General features: G+C 43.4%; 1 protein-coding gene and 14 non-coding genes across 16 annotated transcripts in view; 1 reads left to right on the forward strand and 14 right to left on the reverse strand.

Moving 5' to 3' along the window:
* ADGRL1 (adhesion G protein-coupled receptor L1) overlaps positions 1-27,509 on the forward strand; it is a 584,175-nt gene that overhangs the window by 285,844 nt on the left and 270,822 nt on the right. The window lies entirely within an intron of this gene.
* On the reverse strand, positions 599-680 carry TRNAS-CGA (transfer RNA serine (anticodon CGA)). Its single transcript has one exon. It is a non-coding gene; the product is annotated as a tRNA-Ser (tRNA).
* Positions 1,640-1,721, reverse strand: TRNAS-CGA (transfer RNA serine (anticodon CGA)). The gene has a single exon. It is a non-coding gene; the product is annotated as a tRNA-Ser (tRNA).
* On the reverse strand, positions 2,682-2,763 carry TRNAS-CGA (transfer RNA serine (anticodon CGA)). The gene has a single exon. It is a non-coding gene; the product is annotated as a tRNA-Ser (tRNA).
* On the reverse strand, positions 4,080-4,161 carry TRNAS-CGA (transfer RNA serine (anticodon CGA)). Its single transcript has one exon. It is a non-coding gene; the product is annotated as a tRNA-Ser (tRNA).
* On the reverse strand, positions 5,121-5,202 carry TRNAS-CGA (transfer RNA serine (anticodon CGA)). Its single transcript has one exon. It is a non-coding gene; the product is annotated as a tRNA-Ser (tRNA).
* Positions 6,163-6,244, reverse strand: TRNAS-CGA (transfer RNA serine (anticodon CGA)). Its single transcript has one exon. It is a non-coding gene; the product is annotated as a tRNA-Ser (tRNA).
* TRNAS-CGA (transfer RNA serine (anticodon CGA)) lies at positions 7,561-7,642 on the reverse strand. Its single transcript has one exon. It is a non-coding gene; the product is annotated as a tRNA-Ser (tRNA).
* Positions 8,172-8,253, reverse strand: TRNAS-CGA (transfer RNA serine (anticodon CGA)). The gene has a single exon. It is a non-coding gene; the product is annotated as a tRNA-Ser (tRNA).
* Positions 9,233-9,314, reverse strand: TRNAS-CGA (transfer RNA serine (anticodon CGA)). The gene has a single exon. It is a non-coding gene; the product is annotated as a tRNA-Ser (tRNA).
* Positions 9,845-9,926, reverse strand: TRNAS-CGA (transfer RNA serine (anticodon CGA)). The gene has a single exon. It is a non-coding gene; the product is annotated as a tRNA-Ser (tRNA).
* On the reverse strand, positions 10,540-10,621 carry TRNAS-CGA (transfer RNA serine (anticodon CGA)). Its single transcript has one exon. It is a non-coding gene; the product is annotated as a tRNA-Ser (tRNA).
* Positions 11,582-11,663, reverse strand: TRNAS-CGA (transfer RNA serine (anticodon CGA)). Its single transcript has one exon. It is a non-coding gene; the product is annotated as a tRNA-Ser (tRNA).
* TRNAS-CGA (transfer RNA serine (anticodon CGA)) lies at positions 12,174-12,256 on the reverse strand. The gene has a single exon. It is a non-coding gene; the product is annotated as a tRNA-Ser (tRNA).
* On the reverse strand, positions 12,670-12,751 carry TRNAS-CGA (transfer RNA serine (anticodon CGA)). Its single transcript has one exon. It is a non-coding gene; the product is annotated as a tRNA-Ser (tRNA).

Consider the following 27,509-nt stretch of genomic DNA (forward strand, 5'->3'; position numbering starts at 1 on the left):
TGTGAGAAAGTAGATCCTGTAGGTTAGTGGAAGACGGACCATTCACATTGATTGCCAGTGATTTTAGCCATCAGTGGAAGGAAGACCACCGTCCACTGAGGATCATTTGAAGTAGGGGCCTTTCACACTCATGTTTTCAAAACTCTCTCGCTGTGAGTGGACATCAGTGGACAAACACAGCAGCTGTTTCTACGCCAATCTTTTCAACCAGGACCTTTTTCTACTGACCACTACTCTGCAGGGTCCCATCGCTCACTGACCATTAGCGTAAGGGGTCCTTTTTTCACTGACCGTAGTGTAAAGGGTTCCTTCTTGCAATGTATATGCTGTGAATCAGCTCTACCATACTGCAGAGTAGTGGTCAGTAGAAGAAGGTCCTGGTTGAAAAGATTGGCGTAGAAACAGCTGCTGTGTTTGCCCACTGATGTTGTGTTTTTCTCACTGATGGCTAGTGAGAAAGAAAATCCTGTAGGGTAGTGGAAGACGGACCATTCATATTGATTGCCAGTGATTTTAGCCATCAGTGGAAGGAAGACCACCGTCCACTGAGCATCATTTGAAGTAGGGGCCTTTCACACTCATGTTTTCAAAACTCTCTTGCTGTGAGCAGGATTTGAACCTGCGCAGGGAGACGCTATTGGATTTCGAGTCCAACGCCTTAACCACTCGGCCATCACAGCTGACTATGCTTCCGTACAGTAGAGCTGATTCACAGCATATACATTAAAGAAGGCCCCCTTTACACTACGGTCAGTGAATATAGGGATCCTTTAGATTAGTGGTAAGTGGAAGAAGAACCACATTACATTGGTGGTTATTGGAAGATAGACCTCCTTAAACTGATGATGAAGGAAGAGTGGACACTAAAGATTAGTGGTCAGTGGAAGAAGGCTACCTTACTTTGGTAGTCTTAGGAAAAAAGGAGCCCTTATGCTAATGGTCAGTGAGCGATGGGACCCTGTAGAGTAGTGGTCAGTAAAAAAATGTCTTGGTTGAAAAGATTGGCGTAGAAACAGCTGCTGTGTTTGTCCACTGATGTTGTGTTTTTCTCACTGATGGCTAGTGAGAAAGAAGATCCTGTAGGTTAGTGGAAGACGGACCATTCATATTGATTGCCAGTGATTTTAGCCATCAGTGGAAGGAAGACCACCGTCCACTGAGGATCATTTGAAGTAGGGGCCTTTCACACTCATGTTTTCAAAACTCTCTCACTGTGAGTGGACATCAGTGGACAAACACAGCGGCTGTTTCTACGCCAATCTTTTCACCCAGGACCTTTTTCTACTGACCACTACTCTGCAGGGTCCCATCGCTCACTGACCATTAGCATAAGGGGTCCTGTTTTCACTGACCGTAGTGTAAAGGGTTCCTTCTTGCAATGTATATGCTGTGAATCAGCTCTACCGTACTGCAGAGTAGTGGTCAGTAGAAAAAGGTCCTGGTTGAAAAGATTGGCGTAGAAACAGCTGCTGTGTTTGTCCACTGATGGCTAGTGAGAAAGAAGATCCTGTAGGTTAGTGGAAGACAGACCATTCACATTGATTGCCAGTGATTTTAGCCATCAGTGGAAGGAAGACCACCATCCACTGAGCATCATTTGAAGTAGGGGCCTTTCACACTCATGTTTTCAAAACTCTCTCGCTGTGAGCAGGATTTGAACCTGCGCAGGGAGACCCTATTGGATTTCGAGTCCAACGCCTTAACCACTCGGCCATCACAGCTGACTATGCTTCTGTACGGTAGAGCTGATTCACAGCATATACATTAAAGAAGGCCCCCTTTACACTACGGTCAGTGAGTATAGGGATCCTTTAGATTAGTGGTAAGTGGAAGAAGAACCACATTACATTGGTGGTTATTGGAAGATAGACCTCCTTAAACTGATGATGAAGGAAGAGTGGACACTAAAGATTTGTGGTCAGTAGAAGAAGGCTACCTTACATTGGTAGTCTTAGGAAAAAAGGATCCCTTACGCTAATGGTCAGTGAGCGATGGGACCCTGCAGAGTACTGGTCAGTAGAAAAAGGTCCTAGTTGAAAAGATTGGCGTAGAAACAGCTGCTGTGTTTGTCCACTGATGTTGTGTTTTTCTCACTGATGGCTAGTGAGAAAGAAGATCCTGTAGGTTAGTGGAAGACGGACCATTTACATTGATTGCCAGTGATTTTAGCCATCAGTGGAAGGAAGACCACCGTCCACTGAGGATCATTTGAAGTAGGGGCCTTTCACACTCATGTTTTCAAAACTCTCTCGCTGTGAGTGGACATCAGTGAAAAAAAACAGCAGCTGTTTCTACGCCAATCTTTTCAACCAGGACCTTTTTCTACTGACCACTACTCTGCAGGGTCCCATCGCTCACTGACCATTAGCATAAGGGGTCCTATTTTCACTGACCGTAGTGTAAAGGGTTCCTTCTTGCAATATATATGCTGTGAATCAGCTCTACCGTACTGCAGAGTAGTGGTCAGTAGAAAAAGGTCCTGGTTGAAAAGATTGGCGTAGAAACAGCTGCTGTGTTTTTCTCACTGATGGCTAGTGAGAAAGAAGATCCTGTAGGTTAGTGGAAGACGGACCATTCACATTGATTGCCAGTGATTTTAGCCATCAGTGGAAGGAAGACCACCGTCCACTGAGGATCATTTGAAGTAGGGGCCTTTCACACTCATGTTTTCAAAACTCTCACGCTGTGAGCAGGATTTGAACCTGCGCAGGGAGACCCTATTGGATTTCGAGTACAACGCCTTAACCACTCGGCCATCACAGCTGACTATGCTTCTGTATGGTAGAGCTGATTCACAGCATATACATTGCAAGAAGGCCCCCTTTACACTATGGTCAGTGAAAATAGGGATCCTGTAGATTAGTGGTAAGTGGAAGAAGGCTACCTTACATTGGTAGTCTTAGGAAAAAAGGACCTGTTACGCTAATGGTCAGTGAGCGATGGGACCCTGCAGAGTAGTGGTCAGTAGAAAAAGGTCCTGGTTGAAAAGATTGGCGTAGAAACAGCTGATGTGTTTGTCCACTGATGTTGTGTTTTTCTCACTGATGGCTAGTGAGAAAGAAGATCCTGTAGGTTAGTGGAAGACGGACCATTCACATTGATTGCCAGTGATTTTAGCCATCACTGGAAGGAATACCACCATCCACTGAGGATCATTTGAAGTAGGGGCCTTTCACACTCATGTTTTCAAAACTCTCTCGCTGTGAGTGGACATCAGTGGACAAACACAGCAGCTGTTTCTACGCCAATCTTTTCAACCAGGACCTTTTTCTACTGACCACTACTCTGCAGGGTCCCATCGCTCACTGACCATTAGTGTAAGGGGTCCTTTTTTCACTGACCGTAGTGTAAAGGGTTCCTTCTTGCAATGTATATGCTGTGAATCAGCTCTACCGTACTGCAGAGTAGTGGTCAGTAGAAAAAGGTCCTGGTTGAAAAGATTGGCGTAGAAACAGCTGCTGTGTTTGTCCACTGATGTTGTGTTTTTCTCACTGATGGCTAGTGAGAAAGAAGATCCTGTAGGTTAGTGGAAGACGGACCATTCATATTGATTGCTAGTGATTTTAGCTGTCAGTGGAAGGAAGACCACCGTCCACTGAGGATCATTTGAAGTAGGGGCCTTTCACACTCATGTTTTCAAAACTCTCTCGCTGTGAGTGGACATCAGTGGACAAAAACAGCAGCTGTTTCTACGCCAATCTTTTCAACCAGGACCTTTTTCTACTGACCACTACTCTGCAGGGTCCCATCGCTCACTGACCATTAGGGTAAGGGGTCCTATTTTCACTGACCGTAGTGTAAAGGGTTCCTTCTTGCAATATATATGCTGTGAATCAGCTCTACCGTACTGCAGAGTAGTGGTCAGTAGAAAAAGGTCCTGGTTGAAAAGATTGGCGTAGAAACAGCTGCTGTGTTTTTCTCACTGATGGCTAGTGAGAAAGAAGATCCTGTAGGTTAGTGGAAGACGGACCATTCACATTGATTGCCAGTGATTTTAGCCATCAGTGGAAGGAAGACCACCGTCCACTGAGGATCATTTGAAGTAGGGGCCTTTCACACTCATGTTTTCAAAACTCTCTCGCTGTGAGCAGGATTTGAACCTGCGCAGGGAGACCCTATTGGATTTCGAGTCCAACGCCTTAACCACTCGGCCATCACAGCTGACTATGCTTCCCTACGGTAGAGCTGATTCACAGCATATACATTGCAAGAAGGCCCCATTTACAATACGGTCAGTGAATATAGGGATCCTGTAGATTAGTGGTAAGTGGAAGAAGAACCACATTACATTGGTGGTTATTGGAAGATAAACCTCCTTAAACTGATGATGAAGGAAGAGTGCACACTAAAGATTAGTGGTCAGTGGTAGAAGGCTACCTTACATTGGTAGTCTTAGGAAAAAAGGACCCCTTACGCTAATGGTCAGTGAGCGATGGGACCCTGCAGAGTAGTGGTCAGTAGAAAAAGGTCCTGGTTGAAAAGATAGGCGTAGAAACAGCTGCTGTGTTTGTCCACTGATGTTGTGTTTTTCTCACTGATGGCTAGTGAGAAAGAAGATCCTGTAGGTTGTGGAAGACGGACCATTCATATTGATTGCCAGTGATTTTAGCCATCAGTGGAAGGAAGACCACTGTCCACTGAGGATCATTTGAAGTAGGGGCCTTTCACACTCATGTTTTCAAAACTCTCTCACTGTGAGTGGACATCAGTGGACAAACACAGCGGCTGTTTCTACGCCAATCTTTTCACCCAGGACCTTTTTCTACTGACCACTACTCTGCAGGGTCCCATCGCTCACTGACCATTAGCATAAGGGGTCCTGTTTTCACTGACCGTAGTGTAAAGGGTTCCTTCTTGCAATGTATATGCTGTGAATCAGCTCTACCGTACTGCAGAGTAGTGGTCAGTAGAAAAAGGTCCTGGTTGAAAAGATTGGCGTAGAAACAGCTGCTGTGTTTGTCCACTGATGGCTAGTGAGAAAGAAGATCCTGTAGGTTAGTGGAAGACAGACCATTCACATTGATTGCCAGTGATTTTAGCCATCAGTGGAAGGAAGACCACCATCCACTGAGCATCATTTGAAGTAGGGGCCTTTCACACTCATGTTTTCAAAACTCTCTCGCTGTGAGCAGGATTTGAACCTGCGCAGGGAGACCCTATTGGATTTCGAGTCCAACGCCTTAACCACTCGGCCATCACAGCTGACTATGCTTCTGTACGGTAGAGCTGATTCACAGCATATACATTAAAGAAGGCCCCCTTTACACTACGGTCAGTGAGTATAGGGATCCTTTAGATTAGTGGTAAGTGGAAGAAGAACCACATTACATTGGTGGTTATTGGAAGATAGACCTCCTTAAACTGATGATGAAGGAAGAGTGGACACTAAAGATTTGTGGTCAGTAGAAGAAGGCTACCTTACATTGGTAGTCTTAGGAAAAAAGGATCCCTTACGCTAATGGTCAGTGAGCGATGGGACCCTGCAGAGTACTGGTCAGTAGAAAAAGGTCCTAGTTGAAAAGATTGGCGTAGAAACAGCTGCTGTGTTTGTCCACTGATGTTGTGTTTTTCTCACTGATGGCTAGTGAGAAAGAAGATCCTGTAGGTTAGTGGAAGACGGACCATTTACATTGATTGCCAGTGATTTTAGCCATCAGTGGAAGGAAGACCACCGTCCACTGAGGATCATTTGAAGTAGGGGCCTTTCACACTCATGTTTTCAAAACTCTCTCGCTGTGAGTGGACATCAGTGAAAAAAAACAGCAGCTGTTTCTACGCCAATCTTTTCAACCAGGACCTTTTTCTACTGACCACTACTCTGCAGGGTCCCATCGCTCACTGACCATTAGCATAAGGGGTCCTATTTTCACTGACCGTAGTGTAAAAAGTTCCTTCTTGCAATATATATGCTGTGAATCAGCTCTACCGTACTGCAGAGTAGTGGTCAGTAGAAAAAGGTCCTGGTTGAAAAGATTGGCGTAGAAACAGCTGCTGTGTTTTTCTCACTGATGGCTAGTGAGAAAGAAGATCCTGTAGGTTAGTGGAAGACGGACCATTCACATTGATTGCCAGTGATTTTAGCCATCAGTGGAAGGAAGACCACCGTCCACTGAGGATCATTTGAAGTAGGGGCCTTTCACACTCATGTTTTCAAAACTCTCACGCTGTGAGCAGGATTTGAACCTGCGCAGGGAGACCCTATTGGATTTCGAGTACAACGCCTTAACCACTCGGCCATCACAGCTGACTATGCTTCTGTATGGTAGAGCTGATTCACAGCATATACATTGCAAGAAGGCCCCATTTACACTACGGTCAGTGAAAATAGGGATCCTGTAGATTAGTGGTAAGTGGAAGAAGGCTACCTTACATTGGTAGTCTTAGGAAAAAAGGACCTGTTACGCTAATGGTCAGTGAGCGATGGGACCCTGCAGAGTAGTGGTCAGTAGAAAAAGGTCCTGGTTGAAAAGATTGGCGTAGAAACAGCTGATGTGTTTGTCCACTGATGTTGTGTTTTTCTCACTGATGGCTAGTGAGAAAGAAGATCCTGTAGGTTAGTGGAAGACGGACCATTCCCATTGATTGCCAGTGATTTTAGCCATCACTGGAAGGAATACCACCATCCACTGAGGATCATTTGAAGTAGGGGCCTTTCACACTCATGTTTTCAAAACTCTCTCGCTGTGAGTGGACATCAGTGGACAAACACAGCAGCTGTTTCTACGCCAATCTTTTCAACCAGGACCTTTTTCTACTGACCACTACTCTGCAGGGTCCCATCGCTCACTGACCATTAGTGTAAGGGGTCCTTTTTTCACTGACCGTAGTGTAAAGGGTTCCTTCTTGCAATGTATATGCTGTGAATCAGCTCTACCGTACTGCAGAGTAGTGGTCAGTAGAAAAAGGTCCTGGTTGAAAAGATTGGCGTAGAAACAGCTGCTGTGTTTGTCCACTGATGTTGTGTTTTTCTCACTGATGGCTAGTGAGAAAGAAGATCCTGTAGGTTAGTGGAAGACGGACCATTCATATTGATTGCTAGTGATTTTAGCTGTCAGTGGAAGGAAGACCACCGTCCACTGAGGATCATTTGAAGTAGGGGCCTTTCACACTCATGTTTTCAAAACTCTCTCGCTGTGAGTGGACATCAGTGGACAAAAACAGCAGCTGTTTCTACGCCAATCTTTTCAACCAGGACCTTTTTCTACTGACCACTACTCTGCAGGGTCCCATCGCTCACTGACCATTAGGGTAAGGGGTCCTATTTTCACTGACCGTAGTGTAAAGGGTTCCTTCTTGCAATATATATGCTGTGAATCAGCTCTACCGTACTGCAGAGTAGTGGTCAGTAGAAAAAGGTCCTGGTTGAAAAGATTGGCGTAGAAACAGCTGCTGTGTTTTTCTCACTGATGGCTAGTGAGAAAGAAGATCCTGTAGGTTAGTGGAAGACGGACCATTCACATTGATTGCCAGTGATTTTAGCCATCAGTGGAAGGAAGACCACCGTCCACTGAGGATCATTTGAAGTAGGGGCCTTTCACACTCATGTTTTCAAAACTCTCTCGCTGTGAGCAGGATTTGAACCTGCGCAGGGAGACCCTATTGGATTTCGAGTCCAACGCCTTAACCACTCGGCCATCACAGCTGACTATGCTTCCCTACGGTAGAGCTGATTCACAGCATATACATTGCAAGAAGGCCCCATTTACAATACGGTCAGTGAATATAGGGATCCTGTAGATTAGTGGTAAGTGGAAGAAGAACCACATTACATTGGTGGTTATTGGAAGATAAACCTCCTTAAACTGATGATGAAGGAAGAGTGCACACTAAAGATTAGTGGTCAGTGGTAGAAGGCTACCTTACATTGGTAGTCTTAGGAAAAAAGGACCCCTTACGCTAATGGTCAGTGAGCGATGGGACCCTGCAGAGTAGTGGTCAGTAGAAAAAGGTCCTGGTTGAAAAGATAGGCGTAGAAACAGCTGCTGTGTTTGTCCACTGATGTTGTGTTTTTCTCACTGATGGCTAGTGAGAAAGAAGATCCTGTAGGTTGTGGAAGACGGACCATTCACATTGATTGCCAGTGATTTTAGCCATCAGTGGAAGGAAGACCACTGTCCACTGAGGATCATTTGAAGTAGGTGCCTTTCACACTCATGTTTTCAAAACTCTCTCGCCGTGAGCAGGATTTGAACCTGCGCAGGGAGACCCTATTGGATTTCGAGTCCAACGCCTTAACCACTCGGCCATCACAGCTGACTATGCTTCTGTACGGTAGAGCTGATTCACAGCATATACATTAAAGAAGGCCCCCTTTACACTACGGTCAGTGAATGTAGGGATCCTTTAGATTAGTGGTAAGTGGAAGAAGAACCACATTACATTGGTGGTTATTGGAAGATAGACCTCCTTAAACTGATGATGAAGGAAGAGTGGACACTAAAGATTTGTGGTCAGTAGAAGAAGGCTACCTTACATTGGTAGTCTTAGGAAAAAAGGATCCCTTACGCTAATGGTCAGTGAGCGATGGGACCCTGCAGAGTACTGGTCAGTAGAAAAAGGTCCTAGTTGAAAAGATTGGCGTAGAAACAGCTGCTGTGTTTGTCCACTGATGTTGTGTTTTTCTCACTGATGGCTAGTGAGAAAGAAGATCCTGTAGGTTAGTGGAAGACGGACCATTCACATTGATTGCCAGTGATTTTAGCCATCAGTGGAAGGAAGACCACCGTCCACTGAGGATCATTTGAAGTAGGGGCCTTTCACACTCATGTTTTCAAAACTCTCTCGCTGTGAGTGGACATCAGTGGACAAAAACAGCAGCTGTTTCTACGCCAATCTTTTCAACCAGGACCTTTTTCTACTGACCACTACTCTGCAGGGTCCCATCGCTCACTGACCATTAGCGTAAGGGGTCCTATTTTCACTGACCGTAGTGTAAAGGGTTCCTTCTTGCAATATATATGCTGTGAATCAGCTCTACCGTACTGCAGAGTAGTGGTCAGTAAAAAAATGTCCTGGTTGAAAAGATTGGCGTAGAAACAGCTGCTGTGTTTGTCCACTGATGTTGTGTTTTTCTCACTGATGGCTAGTGAGAAAGAAGATCCTGTAGGTTAGTGGAAGACGGACCATTCACATTGATTGCCAGTGATTTTAGCCATCAGTGGAAGGAAGACCACCATCCACTGCGGATCATTTGAAGTAGGTGCCTTTCACACTCATGTTTTCAAAACTCTCACGCTGTGAGCAGGATTTGAACCTGCGCAGGGAGACCCTATTGGATTTCGAGTCCAACGCCTTAACCACTCGGCCATCACAGCTGATTATGTCTCTCTATGGTAGAGCTGATTCACAGCATATACATTGCAAGAAGGCCCCCTTTACATTACGGTCAGTGAAAACAGGGATCCTGTAGATTAGTGGTAAGTGGAAGAAGAACCACATTACATTGGTGGTTATTGGAAGATAGACCTCCTTAAACTGATGATGAAGGAAGAGTGGACACTAAAGATTAGTGGTCAGTGGAAGAAGGCTACCTTACATTGGTAGTCTTAGGAAAAAATGACCCCTTACGCTAATGGTCAGTGAGCGATGGGACCCTGCAGAGTAGTGGTCAGTAGAAAAAGGTCCTGGTTGAAAAGATTGGCGTAGAAACAGCTGCTGTGTTTGTCCACTGATGTTGTGTTTTTCTCACTGATGGCTAGTGAGAAAGAAGATCCTGTAGGGTAGTGGAAGACGGACCATTCACATTGATTGCCAGTGATTTTAGCCATCAGTGGAAGGAAGACCACCGTCCACTGTGGATCATTTGAAGTAGGGGCCTTTCACACTCATGTTTTCAAAACTCTGACGCTGTGAGCTGGATTTGAACCTGCGCAGGGAGACCCTATTGGATTTCGAGTCCAACGCCTTAACCACTCGGCCATCACAGCTGACTATGCTTCTGTACGGTAGAGCTGATTCACAGCATATACATTGCAATAAGGCCCCATTTACAATACGGTCAGTGAAAATAGGGATCCTGTGCTTCTGTACGGTAGAGCTGATTCACAGCATATACATTGCAAGAAGGCCCCATTTACAATACGGTCAGTGAAAATAGGGATCCTGTAGATTAGTGGTAAGTGGAAGAAGAACCACATTACATTGGTTATTGGAAGATAGACCTCCTTAAACTGATGATGAAGGAAGAGTGGACACTAAAGATTAGTGGTCAGTGGAAGAAGGCTACCTTACATTGGTAGTCTTAGGAAAAAAAGACCCCTTACGCTAATGGTCAGTGAGCGATGGGACCCTGCAGAGTAGTGGTCAGTAGAAAAAGGTCCTGGTTGAAAAGATTGGCGTAGAAACAGCTGCTGTGTTTGTCCACTGATGTTGTGTTTTTCTCACTGATGGCTAGTGAGAAAGAAGATCCTGTAGGGTAGTGGAAGACGGACCATTCACATTGATTGCCAGTGATTTTAGCCATCAGTGGAAGGAAGACCACCGTCCACTGAGGATCATTTGAAGTAGGGGCCTTTCACACTCATGTTTTCAAAACTCTCACGCTGTGAGCAGGATTTGAACCTGCGCAGGGAGATCCTATTGGATTTCGAGTCCAACGCCTTAACCACTCGGCCATCACAGCTGACTATGCTTCTGTACGGTAGAGCTGATTCACAGCATATACATTGCAAGAAGGCCCCATTTACAATACGGTCAGTGAAAATAGGGATCCTGTAGATTAGTGGTAAGTGGAAGAAGAACCACATTACATTGGTGGTTATTGGAAGATAGACCTTCTTAAACTGATGATGAAGGTAGAGTGGACACTAAAGATTTGTGGTCAGTGGAAGAAGGTTACCTTACATTGGTAGTCTTAGGAAAAAAGGACCCCTTACGCTAATGGTCAGTGAGCGATGGGACCCTGCAGAGTAGTGGTCAGTAGAAAAAGGTCATGGTTGAAAAGATTGGCGTAGAAACAGCTGCTGTGTTTGTCCACTGATGTTGTGTTTTTCTCACTGATGGCTAGTGAGAAAGAAGATCCTGTAGGTTAGTGGAAGACGGACCATTCATATTGATTGCCAGTGATTTTAGCCATCAGTGGAAGGAAGACCACCGTCCACTGAGGATCATTTGAAGTAGGGGCCTTTCACACTCATGTTTTCAAAACTCTCACGCTGTGAGTGGACATCAGTGGACAAACACAGCAGCTGTTTCTACGCCAATCTTTTCAACCAGGACCTTTTTCTACTGACCACTACTCTGCTGGGTCCCATCGCTCACTGACCATTAGCATGAGGGGTCCTGTTTTCACTGACCGTAGTGTAAAGGGTTCCTTCTTGCAATGTATATGCTGTGAATCAGCTCTACCGTACTGCAGAGTAGTGGTCAGTAGAAAAAGGTCCTGATTGAAAAGATTGGCGTAGAAACAGCTGCTGTGTTTGTCCACTGATGGCTAGTGAGAAAGAAGATCCTGTAGGTTAGTGGAAGACGGACCATTCACATTGATTGCCAGTGATTTTAGCCATCAGTGGAAGGAAGACCACCGTCCACTGAGGATCATTTGAAGTAGGGGCCTTTCACACTCATGTTTTCAAAACTCTCGCACTGTGAGCAGGATTTGAACCTGCGCAGGGAGACCCTATTGGATTTCGAGTCCAACGCCTTAACCACTCGGCCATCACAGCTGACTATGCTTCTGTACAGTAGAGCTGATTCACAGCATATACATTGCAAGAAGGCCCCCTTTACACTACGGTCAGTGAAAATAGGGATCCTGTAGATTAGTGGTAAGTGGAAGAAGAACCACATTACATTGGTGGTTATTGGAAGATAGACCTCCTTAAACTGATGATGAAGGTAGAGTGGACACTAAAGATTAGTGGTCAGTGGAAGAAGGCTACCTTACATTGGTAGTCTTAGGAAAAAAGGACCCCTTACGCTAATGGTCAGTGAGCGATGGGACCCTGCAGAGTAGTGTTCAGTAGAAAAAGGTCCTGGTTGAAAAGATTGGCGTAGAAACAGCTGCTGTGTTTTTCTCACTGATGGCTAGTGAGAAAGAAGATCCTGTAGATTAGTGGAAGACGGACCATTCATATTGATTGCCAGTGATTTTAGCCATCAGTGGAAGGAAGACCACCGTCCACTGAGGATCATTTGAAGTAGGGGCCTTTCACACTCATGTTTTCAAAACTCTCTCGCTGTGAACAGGATTTGAAACTGCGCAGGGAGACCCTATTGGATCTCGAGTCCAATGCCTTAACCACTCGGCCACTCAGCTGTTTCTACGCCAATCTTTTCAACCAGGACCTTTTTCTACTTACCACTACTCCGCAGGGTCCCATCGCTCACTGACCATTAGCGTAAGGATTCCTTTTTTCACTGACCGTAGTGTAAAGGGTTCCTTCTTGCAATGTATATGCTGTGAATCAGCTCTACCGTACTGCAGAGTAGTGGTCAGTAGAAAAAGGTCATGGTTGAAAAGATTGGCGTAGAAACAGCTGCTGTGTTTTTCCTCTGATGTTGTGTGTTTCTCACTGATGGCTAGTGAGAAAGAAGATCCTGTAGGTTAGTGGAAGACAGACCATTCACATTGATTGTCAGTGATTTTAGCCATCAGTGGAAGGAAGACCACCGTCCACTGAGGATCATTTGAAGTAGGGGCCTTTCACACTCATGTTTTCAAAACTCTCTCGCTGTGAGCAGGACTTGAACCTGTGCAGGGAGACCCTATTGGATTTCGAGTCCAACACCTTAACCACTTGGCCATCACAGCTGACTATGCTTCTGTACTGTAGAGCTTATTCACAGCATATACATTGCAAGAAGGCCCCCTTTACACTACGGTCAGTGAAAATAGGGATCCTGTAGATTAGTGGTAAGTGGAAGAAGAACCACATTACATTGGTGGTTATTGGAAGATAGACCTCCTTAAACTGATGATGAAGGAAGAGTGGACACTAAAGATTAGTGGTCAGTGGAAGAAGGCTACCTTACATTGGTAGTCTTAGGAAAAAAGGACCCCTTACGCTAATGGTCAGTGAGCGATGGGACCCTGCAGAGTAGTGGTCAGTAGAAAAAGGTCCTGGTTGAAAAGATTGGCGTAGAAACGGCGTAGGTTAGTGGTCATTGGGAGAATGGCCCTCGTAAACTGTCAGTGATTGAAGGGATCCTGTAGATTAGGGGTCAATGGAAGAAGGACCACAATAAATTGGTGATAATTGAGAGAAGAGCCCCAGTGCACTGATGGTCAGATGGTGAGAAAAAAAATTCTGTAGATTAGTTGTACCACTTTACACTTGCGGTCACTGTAGGAGGTCCCCTTAAACTGATGGTCTATTAGAGAAGCAACCCATTACAAAGGTGGTCAGTGGGAAGAATTCTACTTAACATTAGTGGTCAGTGGGAAAAATGCCCCCCTAATAGATAGCTAAAGAGGGCATTAGTGAAAGTGGTAATTTATTGTATAGGCAGAAATAGCTAATTGACTGAGAAACCCCTGGCAACTTCTGTAGGAACCCTAGTTGAGGTTGTGGTACAGGGATGTTGACCCTGTAAGAATGTTACCAGGGTGATAAAGGTGTGCTGCACCTTCGTCCAAAACTAGGAATGTGGTAAATTGTATTAAAAGGGAAGGTTGTCCAAGAAATGCTCTGATGCCTAAATAAGTTCTATTGGTAGTGTCCATTGGCATAGAATAAACCCCCGACCCTGTACTGGTGTTTGGTGGGTAGCTTACCTGACCACACGCTTCCATGCTCCTCTGCCTCTCTTCTGTGTTGAGCTGGAACTTTACTACAACTGCCAGGCAAGAAATCACTCTGCTCAAAGCAGTGCCAGCATAAGTAAAGTGCAAATGGCATTCCAGCACCCAAAACCCTGGGTGATATAGGGTCCATTTACACTTACTTGTTGTGGGGAAATTAATTGTAAATGACATCTCAATGGACCTGTGCAGTTGTCAGTTGTCATGTGTGTTATATTGTTGGTTGAGGTTCTTGGGCAGCCATGCTGCCTCTGTAAACACTCTGGCAATGCTAAAGGAAGAGTGCATGATGATGCCATGCTTCCTTTGTTGGTGGTATGATCTCCACAGCACCCAGTCATGACAGGCCCACATCCATTGATTGGCAGCTATGTGGTGAATGGCTGGCTGTAATCAAGAGTCAGCCTCAAGTTCTCGCCTGCATTTACTGTATGTTCACTACGTCCTGCATTTGCCATTAAGGTCCCTTTTATATGGACCGGATCCAGTTTTGCTCAGTGGAGGATCTGTCCGCAGATCCCCTGCTAAGCTGAGCGGAGCTGCCAGATGACAGGTTCATGTCTGCTCCATTTACATGGCCACAGCCCAGTTTGCTGTATAGGCAGTCGGATGTAAACAGACCAGCTGTCTGTTTAGGCCCCTTTTACTTGAACGACCGATCGCAATCCTGATCGGACCCTTCATTCTCCTCAATGAGTAGCCGGATTTAAATGGACCTGTGTCCGTTTACACTCAGCTACCTCTGAACGAATCTGGCAAAAACAAATGGAATGGGGATCTGTTCCCCTACTTCTGGTTGGGCCAGAGAGCAGTCAGGTGTAATCGGACAGCTGGTCTGTTTACATCTGATTGCCCATAGTGCAGAGTAAGCTGTGTCCGTGTCCACTCTGCATAAGCAGAGCAGACGCAGACTCATCATCCAGCAGCTCCACTCAGCTCAGCAGCAGACCAGCAGACAGATCCCCTGCTGAGCAAAATCAGATCCTGCCAGTGTGCAAGGGGCCTTACACCTGACTGTCCTCTGATCTGGTTGAACAGACCCCTTTCCATTTTTTTTTTCCAGACCAGAGGTAGCCAGGTGCAAACTCTCACAAGTCGATTTATGCCCGAATACCCATAGAGGAAAATGGAGGATCCGATCAGGTCCTCCTGAAAAACAGACAGACACACCTGATTGCACCATTCATGTAAAAGGGGCCTATATCATGGAAATGCAGTGCCTATTTCCCTATGCAGATGTGACATCCAATGCAAGTATAAGTTCTACCCCCAGCACATTAGGGCGTGTGCATTAGTGTACTAGAGCACACCGTACCGTTGTAAATGGGCTCTCCATCAAGTACCAGAAGACCACACCCAAATATTGGATGACTCCTAAGTTTGACTGCAGTGCACTTTAAACACTTTGATTTTACTATACCTGGTACTATACAAGACATGTATATCAAAAATATTTCCACTCACAAGCTCTGTTTCTAATGCCGCTTTAACGATGATCCATTTTTCTTCTGCTTTTGTGTTAACAAAAGCAGAAGAAAAGAGTGTGGCCATTTCCTATGGAACTCTTCAAACTGATCGTGGTCCCGGTGCGTTTTTCAAAGTCCTGCTTGCTGTATTTTCGATGCAGGTTTGGTGCAGTCAAAAAAAAACGCACCTCCCCATTGAAATCAATGGAAGATGCAGCCAAAACACACCTGTGGTGCACTTTTGGTGAGGTTTTTGAATAATATGTCATGTTAAAAATTCACGTGTAGTAAAAACATGGCAAAAACACTTTTTATAGATCAGTGTGAAAGTAGCCTTAATCTTAGTACAAAGCAGTATTTCCCTGGGAACATTTGAATGATGGACTGTAGGACAGTGTTAAGCTCCCATGAAACCACTCCAAAATTTAGGTGACTCATGAATTTTCTGAGTGGCTTCACATGCCTGAAAATTTCCTTCACAAAAACACTTTTTTCCTCAGATCCAAGTGGTTTCTTATCTTCTGTGTACACTGTGTACAGCTCATTCCAGCGTAATGAGAATGGTACCGGTTGCCGGGAAGTAACTCCTAAGTGCATGCATGTAATGGAGATGAATAGAAAGAAGACCATTATGTAGTCCAAATCAGGAGAGCAGCCTGGATGACAACCATGCCCCCCTCCATAGATGCAATGGAGGAGTGAGCACAGCCACCCAAGGAAGCAAATGTGCTCATAGGATTACTGGTAAAAATAAAAGGGGGAAAAAGCCTGAATAAAAGAAAACTAATGCAGTCAACCAAGGACTAGTAAGCTGCAATATACTTGACTTTTGTTCTTGGGTTTAGAAACACTTTAGGTGACTCATTTATTTTTCCCTGCACAGGTAGGTAAAGGGACACTTTAGCATACATACCTTGCAGTGCTGGTGTCCAGAATTTTACTCTCACTAAAGATACTGTGTAAAATTTTTATATTTTCTAAATTTTTTGTGGGTTTCCTACCTCAACCCAAACAGGTTAAATAGCTCTTCATTGTGCACAACTGTGCCAGAGGGCATTACAACCGAACCCAGGGAGTCTCAGCCAAAAGCAGCACCAGCCCTTTGTTTACCATAAATATCAAATTTATTGAAAAACCATTATCAGCTTTTGTTGAGACTTGCCGCGGGAGGCTGTGATTGGCATTCTCCTCAGTGTCTGCACAGCTATCCTTCTATTAGAATGCATTAAGCGACGCAGGGCTTTTTGTATCTTGACCTGTGGTAGGGACATTAGACTGTAAACAACTTCGGAAGCAGGGACCGGTGTTCATGGTCTAGGTACTGAGCAAATATTGGGTCTTTATAAACATGGGGAATACAAAGAAATAACTACATTTCCTGCGTTGACTGAAGTATTCCTTTAAATTTAAACAGTTCAGGTCTATCACAGCTAATAAACACCCAGTCTTTGATCTATATAAATGTCCGATGGCATGTTTTCCTGCTCTTTAACATGGTTAGATTCGATTGGGGAATATGTATCGTAGAAGCGACTTTTTAGGTGATCTATCCACATTACATTGATATATGGCATTCTCATGTGCCGGAGATTCTTGTAGAAGGCGCTATGCATTATTCATGAATTCAGGAGCATGTCTGATGCACCACATCAATGGCCATAGCATCATTTGCATGGATAGCCAATAGCGTCTGCCAGATGAAGAGACGCAGGTTTCATTATTTCCGCACAGTGCTCTGTCCTCAGCGAGAATATGATTCAGTTTGATGCCATGCAACACTTGGAGGATCATGGGCTTTTGCCTTCAGCGCTTCTCTCATTAAAGTGGAATGACTACAACTCCCAGAAGCCCCTGCTACTGACAGCTCTCTGGGATCACATATCTTGATAAAAAGCAATCAGCGCTGTGACAGAAGTTATTGTAGCAGATAGGGAGTGACTACCTATGGCATTTTAATCTTGTTACTGTGTGTGTACTGCATTCCAGAGCCAAGATGTTGTATTTATGAATTTAGATGTACGTATGGTGTCAATTATCTGACATGTTGAGAACATTGGGGCTTTCTTGGCTAAGAAACCTTTCCATATTAAAGAGCACATTGCCTGAAATAAATTAAATGATATAAAATATTAATTAAAAAATGACTACCATACATGCTTTAGGTGTGGTGAGGAACAACGTTACCCCATTCAGGTATTTTTCCCCTTTTACTGCTCTGTTATTTATTTCATATAGACCCAATAAACTACATTACATTTTGCAGTAGTCTGTCCTAACCTTTTCACCACACTGGAACCCTTACAATAATTTTCTAGTCTCATGGAACCCCTGCTAAGATAGTCATTGAGAAATGTTCTGAAAATTGATGCTAGAAATATGAAGGTACGATCAAAGTCCCCCTTATATCAGAGTCCCTATCAGAGCTACCTTACATTAAGCCCCAATCAAATACCCCCTTACATCAGAGACCCCTCTTACATAATAGTCCCCATCAGATTCCCCTCTTACATCTGGGTCCCCATCTGATTTCCCCTCTACATCTGGCCCCATCAGAGTCCCCCTTACATGAGGTCCACATCAGAGCCCCCTCTTACATTAGAGGGTCTTATAAAATCTTGCAGTGGGCCAGATTTGCCCCAGGGGCCACAGTTTACAGACCCATGCTCTAGAGAAAATCACTTTAGTAGACAATACTACTCCAATGATCTTCACTAGCTTCTGAGTCCCTTGCTGAGCGGCTGCCCAGTTGCATTCTGAAACAGGAAGTTGGCCGCTCAGCATGGGTACCATTCAGAGGTTGCTTTGCATTTTTTGAATGAATGCAAATTGTTCTCTGGTTGGACACAGTGGAAGAGTGGGGTGGTGACCCCATTGTCCAATCAGATAATGTTTTACGTTCATTGAGAAAATGCAAAGCATTTTCAGAATGGCGCCCATTACGAGCAGGCACCAAGCTAGACCAATGAAACTATGAAAAAATATCCATTCCTTGTTCTTAGAAGCTGAAATCTAGGCAGATATAAAAACAACTTTCATGAAGTTATATTTGATAAAAAAAGCATGAAATGTATTTTCAAATATAGATGATGTAAATACTTGAATAGGTCTTGATATTAGCCTCTCCTGTAGTCAAACTTAAACTAGAAGTATGGTTGGCACTGTGAACCAGGTTCTGCTGATAGGAAACAGTTGAGAAGAGAGAGATAACCTCCACAGTCTGCTGCTGCTCCTATGGGTGGGAGGTGACCAACCTAAATTGCCTAACTAGGGCAAAGAAAAGTGAGGTCACCAATCTGACTGTGCTCTCTGAAAAGTCTCTTCAGATCTCAGGACCACATGGTCAAAATTACAGATCCTTAGGCAGGTATAACAGTTCCCTTTTATGCAGCAATTTATTTAGCTGTTTTCCTGGAGTTCAGTTATAATGGCGGCTTTCATGTCTATTTACAATATTATATCTAAGCAGCGGCAGTTATTCACTGTTTTGGCTTTCTGGATTTTGTAACTTTCTGGATGATAGATTTCCAAAAATGAGGCCCCCCCAATTCCATGCCCTGCACTACATAAAAAGCTTAAATCAGGTATAAAATAGGTAAACTCATTTTGTCGGCATTCTTTTTATTATGCAAGGCATAGTGCGCTGTTGTGTGTTTTTAATCTTTAACTAATTATGAATAAATTGCGCATAGATTCCAAACTTACCTGATTGTGCTGGGAAAGCAAGCGGCGAATCAGCCGCTTTTCAATGAATTCAAAGCTATTCCAGCATGATTTTGCTCCAGTGTGTATGTAATTTGCTCACAGTTTGGTTTGTTATGCATTTTGAAATCACTAATTTGTTCGTGAATTGCAGCCTAATAATAGTATATTCTATATATACAGTAAATATTGTATAATGTGTGTATATGTTGAAAGAAAGTAGACAATCTTCTCATAGATCCATACATGTTGTCACAATATTCTAAGTCTGGGAAGAACCCATTAAGAAATCTTCTGTGTGTGTGAGATGACCCCAGCATATAGAGTTACTTTGGGAACCAAAGTTGTGTGCTCAAGGGCATAGTTCCCAACTGTGTCTTTTTTTGAAGGGAATGTCCCTTTTTTTGGTATCAAATCCATCTGTCCCTCTTACCTCTTTTGTTCCTCTTTTTTTTGCTCTGAGGTATAGACCGATGTAAACCTGGCAGTGCCCCCAACCCTCCTTGTAAGGGTTAAATGCTCATTTAGTATAAAGAGTGAAGAATAAGGTGAAAAACGTACCTTTCTCCCGTTCCCACAGGCATACTCCACTCTGTCCCCTGAAGCTGCTCACCTTCACTGCTTGACCGGTCACAACTTTCCGATGTTATCACGTGAGGATGCCGATGGCCCATCTTCATCCCAGGAGCATAGGGGAGCTACCTGGAAAGCAAGGAATAAAATTAGTGTTGGGTTTTTTCTTGTCTTCTAGACTAAACAAGCATTTAACCCTTGCAGTGTGTGTAGGGAGTGTCAATTTAAGGTGAAATTTTACAGTAACCAGTTCGGCTTGATCTTATGAGTAAGGCTTCAGCCAAAACATGTTAGCGTGTAAGTGCTATATCCTACCATGCAATAAAGAATTTTAATAGATGTTACTGAGTAGCTGACTTCATTGTATTAGAGGATTATTCTTACATTTCAAAGGCATTTGGGTCAGAGCAGCGGTTCCCAGTCTCCCAGGTAATTTGCAGTAGAGCATGTTTTCTTTGTTGGACAGAGTTACATTGCTCCAGCTTGGAGCACTGTAACTATCCATGTTCTATACTTGGCTGCTGCCCCTAGAAGCTGGAGATCATTACAGTATGCACCTCTACTCCAGTGATCTACACTTGCTTCTGGGGATCGAGTTGAAGACTGCACCTCTGTTACTCAACACAGGAGGTATAGGCATAGACTCCATTCAGAGAATGCTTTGCATTTTTTTGAATGAATGCATAGTATTCTCTGACTGAATGAGGTCCCCGCCCCACCTCTCCACCTCATTCAATCACACAAAACTGCATCATGGGTCTACTTCAGTGATTTCCAGCTTCCAGGGCATCATCCAGGTATGGAATATACACAATTACATTGATTCAAGCTGGACCAATATAACTATGTATAAAATACCTATGCCTGGAATTATTCTTTAACTACCGAAGTATTATGCTATAGTTGGGAGCTTGGCTCACTCAAACAGGCTGCCTGAAACTGTGTCCATTGCCAAAATGTTTTTCTTTAGTTTTGGGTAGATTAGCGAAGGATTAGAATTTCTTTTAGGCCTTTGTTGCCATCTGAGTCCATGTTAGGTAGATTCCCTCCTTTATGTGTCCTGGTCACCAGGACAGAAAGTGTTGGAAAATCTAAAACTCTTAATTGCCACCAGAAAAGGAGCGGTAGGGGAAATCTTCCAGTGGGGGCACCTGTCATAGTGATAACTGTCTAAGAGAGCCTGTATCAGCCTGTATCCGGAGGTTGCTATGAGGTCACTGACAACAATGATCTTTATAGCCATCAGTAAGGGGGAGATTCTTCCTAATGACCACACATGCAAGGGGCATTCTTCCCCGGGACCATGACACTAATCTATCAAGAGCTGGAGCTATAGTAGTTATTAGCAGGGGTTCTCTGAGACTGAAAAGTTATTTCAAGGGTTCCTTAATGTTAAAAAATTGAGAATGTCTGGTCTAAGAAGAGTTTTTCCTTATTTTGGTGGGATTTTTTTACAAACAGGGTTTTATAAAGTCCCTTACTTTTTGAACTTTTTGCTGTTGCTATATTTTAATGCAGCTCATGTCAACCAAGGTGTGAATGGAGCCTTAAAGAGGACCTTTTCTGCTTATAACCTGTCCAAATATTCCACAACCATTATCAAGGGTACTGAATATTGTTAAGTGGGTATTCTTTTTATAAAATGCATACATTTTTGATAGATATAAAAGGTGGCACAGTACCGCCTACAGTACCTCCTTAAACCAGCTTTTCTCAACCATTGATATAATTTTATGATCTCAGGGAACTCATGCTAAGATTAAAGCAGATTTCCAGCCTCTCCATCCTTTTTTTTAGCCCAGTGTAAACATTGCTTTGGGTTGTAACCTTTTCAGATTCTCACTCACCCAGCAGTGTCCTGCAGAATCCTCTCAGAATTCCGCCCCCGCTTGGTCCTGTGCCACCATCTTCATGTGACATCATCGAGAGGCCTGTCAGCTCTTCTGGTTCAGCCTCTGGTCCTCTTGACGATGTACTGGGTCTGTTTCCTCTTTTTTTCTCAGTGAAGGACTATGTCTCTTGAGATGTGTGACCTGCATATCCCAGGAGGCATAGCAGACATAATGAACATCATTCGCTGGGCAAGTGATGTACATGGAGGGCAGCCCGATGTTTTTTCAATAAAAACAAGGTAAACAAGGGAAGAAAAAGTGAGCTCTGTATGAAAAGGAGGGGAGGAGGCAACTTGTATCTGAGGGTGAAGATCTGCTTTAATTTATCTGTTGTCAATGGGAAGAATGCCTCTTGCATTGGTGGTAAGGGAACAAAGCTTGCCTTACAGTGATAGCAAGAATGCCATTTTTACAGACAGCTAAAAAAGAACATTGGTGCCATGCCGCTTGCTTTGCCAAGTAGTGCTGTGCCCAGAAGTATGCAGGCTCCATCAGATGGGTGGTCAAACAGCCACAGCTCAAGAAACCTTCAATAACCTCTGGAGAAACCATCATTGAGATTGGTTGGCTTAAACAGTCCATTTTCATAGCCATCCTTTTTTTCTTGGCGTTCAGTTATTATGTTATATTTTCAGCTTTGTACACTTCTGTACTCCATTTTTTTTATCAATACTGAAGATTACAGGTTTTGCTTGGCTTACAGAAAAGTATCTTCTCTGTTCATTCTAAATCACACAGAGTTCAGTCAAGGTACGGAAAACTTTTAAAATCCATGTTTGCCGTCTTTAAAAGTTACTAAGTGTTCTTTGATACGAGCGCGTCTGCTGTTTTCACCTATAATATCCCCTAAAAATATGCACCTAAAAAGCTGTTTTCCATTCTCCTCTCTAGAAGTCTCACTTAAGGTTCAATCCATCGATTGAGAAAACCGCTCTGAAATGTCGGCTTGAAAACACTGCAGGCAATGTTACGTTATCTTGGGTTCGGGAAAACCTACAGGAAGTGTTAGGTAGCCAAGTGCCTCGAAACTCAGTTTCCACTGAGCATCCATCCCTCTGTTTCTGCAAACTTCTCATTTCAAGATTCGGTATATAAATATTGGCTAAGAAAAAAAATCACTTAGCCCCAAACCACAGAATTAATAATTTACAATAAACATGCACTTAGAATGCCTGGCTCTTCACATGCTGGAGAATAGTGTGTATTAGTAGTTAAGTGTAGTAGAAAGGGAAAAAAATGTTCTTCTATAGTAAAAAAAAAAAAAAAATAGACAATGGCATACCGTATTTGTTTACTTAAATGGTTCCTCTTTTGAAACCTTTCTTCCAGTTTTTTAGGGTGCTAGAGATTGAATCATCCACTCTTTTTTATTTGTGGGGTCTCCAGTGGTGAGAGCTTTAAATGTATTTTAAATGCAAGTAGTGTAACAATTACATTTGACTTGGTATCAGTCCCTTGCTGTCCTTGTACAACAGAGCCCAGACTGGAGGAGGGATAATCAGCAAAAGGAGCCAATCAGTTGTGCCATAATTCAAGGGGTAGGAGGAAGCAGAGTGACTGAAAGATGAGCTCATCCCTCTGTTGATTCTCCTTCACTGTCTAGTCACGGGGGGGAGGGGAAAGACCTGTTAGTGTTTATGATTTGCAGCAGAAAAAGATCAGGTCTCCTCCTTGGCCAGACAGGACTGTGTGGTGTGGCAGAGCTGTGTAAATCTTAAAACTGGATGGACAGAAATACAAATCTTTTTGCAGAGAACGTTGCTTCCTTGTTAAAGTGGTAGTAAATTCAAATAAAAAAAAACAAACAATCAGGTCCCCCTGCAAGTTAATAGCAAAATGTGCTAGTATGCATTGCACACTAGCACATTGGGGTTGATTTATTAAAGGCAAATAGACTGTACACTTTGCAAAGTGCAGTTGCACTCTGCAAGTACAGTTGCTCCCAAGCGTACTAAATGACGTAAAGATTAACTTTACAAAGAATACCCAATCACATACAAAGAAAGTTAAAAAAACAGCATTTTTGCTTTCACATGATTGGATGATGGAAGTCAGCAGAGCTTCTGCTTATTTACTAAGCTCTGGAGCAACTGCTCTTGCAGAGTGCAACTGCACTTTGCAAAGTGCACAGTCTATTTCCCTTTAGTAAATCAACCCTATTGTGGAAGACTTACCGGTAAGTCCATGAGGTAGCATACACCTTGTTAGACTTAACCCATTTTAAACCAGCATGTTTTTAAAAGGACTGGGTATGGGGCAGTATGTAACCTCTCCCATGTCACAGAACCAGAGTGCAACTGCACTTTGCAAAGTGTATGGCCAATTTGCGTTTAGTAAATCAGCCTCAATGTCTCATTCATACTCTATTCAAAACAGGATCTCTAGATAAGTATACTTACTCAACCTCTCCCCCTCCCTGCCTCCCCACTGAAAAATCCCCCATGTCTTAACTGGTTTCCCTATCTGGTTGAAGCTTAGATAGGGAAAAGTCATGGCACCTCCTGCATGATAGAGTTTATCCTTGGTGATTGGCTGCTCAGGTCTGGTTCTGTTACATTGGAGAGGTTAATCCTCCCCCATACCCAAAAGCCTTATTTTGTTGGAGAGACACCAAGGTAGCTTGGCTAGGTGGATTTACAGTACATGGTAGATGGGCTATATGCCTATATTGTCACCTAGCTGACATTTAATAACATTTTATTTACTAAAGCACTGTGTATAATTAACACCTTTTTTTAAATTAAATACTTGTTTTTACTTTTTCAGTCTTTGCTGCATCTCATTGGTCCTGATCTCATGCAGCCACTTTCTGTCTACATGCACTCCACCAATGGCTGCCCTGCATTTCACAGGGCGGGTTTCCTGATGGTGACAACAGTGGACCATAAAGCTGGCAATACATTATACAATTTTCTTATTCAATTTCCTTTAGATTTAGGTTTTGGTAAATCTAAAGGAACATTGTATAATGTATGGTCAACCTTACTGCGCATTGTGTGGTGGCAAAGCTGCTTGTACCTTAAAGGATACTTTAAAGTGGAACTTCACTCTCTTAATCGATATTGACTATTTCTAATCCTTATGCTATCAGCATTAGTAAATAGACAAGAAAGTTTATCATATTTACTTGTTTTAAACTTTTTCATTTTACATTTCTTCCTGGTTCCAGGCCTAGCAACTGATGTCAGCAAAGCACACCCTCCTGTCTGCATGCCTGAGCTAAGGGCAGATGGATTCCAGGAAGTAAATGCTACATGAAGCATGTTCCCTTACTCAAAATGGCTATGGCCAGAAATGCTAAGGGGTCTGTAAACTACAAACCGCGGGCAGGATGTGACCCCTTACTTGCCTTTATCTGGCCTTTGGGGCACTATTCCTTCCACTGATACGAGGCACTTTTCCTTCCAATAATACCAAAGACACACTATTCCTCCCATTGACACCAACAATGTAGTACTCTTCCTCCCACTGACAACAGAGATTGGGAACTAATTCTCCCACTGACACCAATGATGGGGCGCTATATCTTCCAATGACACCAATAATTTTTTTTGCTCCCACTGACCACCAAGCCTATGGCATTGTTTACTTCCACCAATGCCAGGACGTTTTCTACTCCCACTAGCTACAGTCCCACGCTCCTAAAGTTTGAAGGGCAGTAAACTGGCCCTTTGTATCGAAAATTTGAAGACCCCTGTGCAATGGGGGGGGGGTTTCTCCAAGTGATTTCTCAGCAAAATAATGCACAGACATGAATAGATGGGTCAGTTTGCTTTGAATATTTAAAATTAATTAAATAGCATTTTTGGTTAGTGGTGCTCAGATGCAGTGTAGTTCCACTTTAATGCTTGGCTTTACTACTTTAAAGTCCAGCAGCTCCTACAACAAATCTATCAACTTGTGGTGGACACTAATGGGTTTAATCACCTACCAACCTCTAATATCCTCCTGGAGACTTCGGTAGTAATATTGTCTTTATGTATTCCGTATCACCGTATTCCATAAGGTCATAACAAAGGTGACTTTCTTTAGCTGGAATTCCCACTCTTTCTGGTAATTCAATATTACAAAGATCACACTACAGAGGATGACACCAGGATTTGGCTCTGTAATAATTGTGGCAGCTGGAGTGAACTGAGAATTCTGCTGGGGATATCTCCATTGGAGTCCCAGAGAGATTCCAAGCCAATATGTGATACAGCATGCCAGCAACCACACAGATCTGACACCTGTGTTCCCATCCACCACATCCATATGAATGGAATCCCTAAAAAGATTTGTAATTAGTATCAGCCAATCAAAACTGCATAGCCAGAATAGCAACCTTAGGCTGGTCATATATGATTCACTTTTTTTCAATCAGCCAGTGGGCTGAAAGAAAAGAAAAATAAAGATAAAAAAAAAATTAAAAAGAAAAAAGGCAGACTCTCCTGTGGCTGAAAAAACACCTGAAATATATGTAAGGTGTCCTCTCGTACATAATGAATACGTTCTTTAAATATTAATATTTTAGGTCCAACTCTAGGAAATTTGAAAATCCACCCTTGCAGTGGGACTGTACTCACACTGCAAGGAATAAGTGCTCCTTTATTCTAGGACAGAGTCAAAGCAATTTTACTTACCAGTTCTGTGCTTCCCCCCCAGCAGGCAGCACTCCCCCATGCTCTGACAGTGGACCATTCTCAGCTAGGGAAAATGCTGTGGGGACTGGTCTAGTGGCCGGGATCTTTTCTCTGCCCCCCCTAGACCTAAACATAAAGATAACACATGCAGTGCGGACACTAACCAGAATTTCCAAGTTTCCTGGAGTTGGGCTTTTAATATTTTAGAGCCTGGTATGTACCATTGTGATAGATAAGTCTTGCCTATGCTGTCACATTTGATTGTCTACTTGGCAGCCCCCCAGAACAAAAATAAAATAGTTTTTTCTGGAGGCTGGATAACCCAAAGGTCTATACTGTATATTGAGTAATACCAGTCTTATATCCAAAGATCCATTAATTGGCCTTCAGCTGCCTTCCAAAAGATGAAAGCTTAAACATAATTATTTTTATGTATACATAAACATTTATCATTGATTTTATTCCTGAAACCAACCTTTAAAGGGACCCTGTCACCATCCTATGAATATTAGGTTTAAGATGTCACGTAATGCTTTTCTCATTGCAAAAGCTGTCACTGCCTCTCTTTTCCAATGGAGAGCTGCAAACCACACTGCTATTCTTCACCTCTTCTAATCCTCTGACACTTCGGGGAGTATTGGAAGCTCTGTGTGCCTCATCTCCCCCCTCCCCGGCCCTGAGGTCAACCGTGCATCTGACAGTGGCCAGGGAAGCTTTGTGTGATGTACAAAGACAGTCTTGAAGTCAGAATTGTTGTGCTTAAGGATGTTTCCTTCCTGACCCATTATTTGTGCTCAGATATCATTCAGGTGGAGCGGACTATAACATTTTTTTGAGCCAAATCAGAGCTTATATGCAGCACTCATGCAGTTGTTGCCATTATCCACCAAACAATATGGGTGGTCAGCGTTTGCCTAGACTATCCAAATATGCTTATCACAGTGGCTTGATAAATCTGTTAGTAACTTGGGCCATCCATGGCCAAAAAGGAGAAATCTTAGGTGACCCAATTTATCCCCTTATGGACAGCTTTACTTTTCCAGAACAGTGGTTCTCAACCGTTTTTAGTCACGGCACCCTTTAAAAGTAGGCACTATCTCAAGGCAAGAAAAAGAGAGCAAGGCACCTCTAAGTGCAGTATTGACAATTTATTTAGTAAACAATAGAAAATTTGCACTTACAAGATAAACGGTTAAAAAGACTCATCGTGTGGTAATTAGATCCAGGTGGGACATCCAGCCGTCCAGCAGCAAACTATGCCTATAGGATCAGGAAGTAGACACCAGGATGTGCCTGTGCAGCAAAAATGAAGCTTGGAGAGCAGAGTCAGATATAGCAGGTGAAGGGGGCGGTAATGCATTTCAGAGCATGCTCAATAGGCTCCTTCTTCAGAGGTCTCTAACTCAACGTTAGAGGTGATTTATTTTCTAAAGCAAATACACATTTGCACATGGTACTGACTAGTATTCCAATGTTTCTCTTCTCACTCAGCTAACGTGACCCCAGTGCTGACAGA

This window comes from Staurois parvus, unplaced genomic scaffold (genome assembly GCF_062004578.1).
Source record: "Staurois parvus isolate SC_StPar_1 unplaced genomic scaffold, SC_StPar_1.0 ptg001328l, whole genome shotgun sequence".
Classification (NCBI taxonomy): domain Eukaryota; kingdom Metazoa; phylum Chordata; class Amphibia; order Anura; family Ranidae; genus Staurois; species Staurois parvus.